Source organism: Pantherophis guttatus, unplaced genomic scaffold (assembly GCF_059756535.1).
Source record: "Pantherophis guttatus breed Tessera unplaced genomic scaffold, ASM5975653v1 scaffold_23, whole genome shotgun sequence".
NCBI classification, from domain to species: Eukaryota; Metazoa; Chordata; class Lepidosauria; order Squamata; family Colubridae; genus Pantherophis; species Pantherophis guttatus.
In genome coordinates this window covers 35,001-37,500 of record NW_028269838.1, presented here as the reverse complement: position 1 = coordinate 37,500, position 2,500 = coordinate 35,001, and positions in this window count along the sequence as shown.

Genomic DNA, 2,500 nt, shown 5'->3' with positions numbered 1-2,500 from the left:
TTCTTTTCTTTTCTTTTCTTTTCTTTTTTTGCCTCGCCTCCCCTCCCCTCCCTTCCCGAGTAGACCGGCGCCTAAACGAGGCACTTGGTTTATTTCCCGCCCCTTTTCTTTTCTTTTTTTTTGGCCTCGCCGAGTAGACCGGCGTCCAAAGGAGACACTTAGTTTTCCCCCCGCCCTTTTTCTTTTCTTTTCTTTTCTTTTCTTTTTTTGCCTCGCCTCCCCTCCCCTCCCTTCCCGAGTAGACCGGCGCCTAAACGAGGCACTTGGTTTTTTTTCCCCACCCCTTTTCCCGCTCTCCGCTTAAATGTCAGTATCGCCGCCGGTCGATCGTCGTTTTAGTTTTAAAACGGTCATAAAAGCGGAATACGTTTTGAAAGTCGACGAGCCCGGTGTGTGGAGACCGGAATTGGGCAAGCTGTGCTCTCGTCTTCTGGGGGTGACATTTCTCCCTGAGCGCTGCTGGCATTAGAAAGACCATTCGAAGACGGGTTAGGGTCGGGGTCGGGGAAGCGAGCGTCAGGTCTCGCCGCCCCGATTTTTCCAACCAAGAAAGCAGGACGCTTGAAACCGCGATGCGAGCTTGGACCGGAAGGCTTGCGATAGCAAGAGATCTAGGCAAGAACGGAAGCTTTTCACTTCAAACAAACCAGCTATTTAAAGCAACCCCTCGCACGCGACATCCATCGTGGCAGGGAAACAGAAACAGAGACGCCGGCCCGGCCGAGGCTGCCGGAGCGGCCCGGTAGACCGGGCCGCCGTCTGCCCGTCTTTAAGTCGAAAGACGACTTTAAATCTAAAAACGGTTTTAAGTCAAAAGTGTGGGTTAGGGTTAGGGGAAAAAGTTGTGGGGTTAGGGTTAGGGGAAAAAGCTGTAGGGTTAGGGTTAGAGAAAACAGTTGTAGGGTTAGGGTTAGGGTCAGGGTTAGGGAAAATAGTTGTAGGGTTAGGGTTAGGGTTAGGGTTAGAGAAAAAAGTTGTAGGCTTAGGCTTAGAGAAACAAGTTGTAGGGTTAGGGTTAGGGTTAGGGTTAGGGTTAGGGTTAGGGTTAGGGTTAGGGTTAGGGTTAGGGTTAGAGAAAAAAGTTGTAGGCTTAGCCTTAGGTTTAGGCTTAGGCTTAGAGAAACAAGTTGTAGGGTTAGGGTTAGGGTTAGGGTTAGGGGGAAAAGTTGTAGGGTTAGGGTTAGGGTCAGGGTTAGGGAGAAAAGTTGTAGGGCTAGGGTTAGGTTCAGGTTCAGGCTCAGGGTTATCATTCTGGAAATGATATTAGCAGAAGCAATGGAGGAAAGCGAGGAGAGGGAGGGAGGGAGGGAGGGATAGATATTAAACGGGATGGACGAAACGTATAGAGCGCACACAAGACACGCGATGAGAAACCACCCGCCCAGAGAAATTCATGTCCGATTTACCGAGAAGACAGGGAGGGCAGAGAGATCGCCATGGATGAGAAACACGACGAGAAAGCACAAAATATCGGCGAGCCGAAATATCGGCGAGCTGGCGAGAGCAAAGATATCGAGTAGATTCAAGAGAGAAAGCGGAATTATTTTATAAACAACGTAGAGATGACCAAGAACAGGAAAGATGGGGAGATGAAAGTGGGGACGGACGACGGGAGGAGAAGAAAGAACAGCCAAAAGAGAGCCAAGAAAGCCAACAAAACGAGAAAGCGTCGAGAGAAGGAGCAGGAGCAGAAGACGTTAAAGAAAGAACCAAGGGACCTAAGAACGACTTGCTCGACAAAGCAAATAGATCAGTAAGAAATGGAAGAAGAAATAAAAATAATTTCCTGGACTAGAAATGGACTGGATTCGGCCATTCGGCAAGAGGAAGGAAAATATGGAATAAATGAGGGAAGTTAAGATCAGAAATGATAGGCCTACGAGAGGTTCCTCTGGGAAAGCTACACCCAAAACTTTTGAGGAAGGAAGATGGCAGAAATTGGAACAAACTTTTCACTTGAAGGGAAGCTTTTCACGTCAAACCAGCTATTTAAATCAACCCCTCGCAGCCATCCTGGCAGAGAAGCAGAAAACCGAAACACTCCAGTCCGGCCGAGGCCCGGGTAAACCGGTCCCGCCCGAGCGAGCGTCCCGGTAGACCGGGACGGCTGCCGGGCGCGGGCACCCCCGGGGCCCGGCGCTGGCACCGAGGCGAAGGGGGAGGTCCCCGACCGAGGCCCGCGGCGCCGGAGCCGGGATCCCGTACCTCCATCGCGGCGGGGGAAACGGAAAGACTGACCCGGCCGAGGCCCCGGTAGACCGGGACGGCTGCCGGGCGCGGGCATCCCCGGGGCCCGGCGCTGGCACCGAGGCGAAGGGGGAGGTCCCCGACCGAGGCCCGCGGCGCCGGAGCCGGGATCCCGTACCTCCATCGCGGCGGGGGAAACGGAAAGACTGACCCGGCCGAGGCCCCGGTAGACCGGGACGGCTGCCGGGCGCGGGCACCCCCGGGGCCCGGCGCTGGCAACGAGGCGAAGGGGGAGGTCCCCGACCGAGGCCCG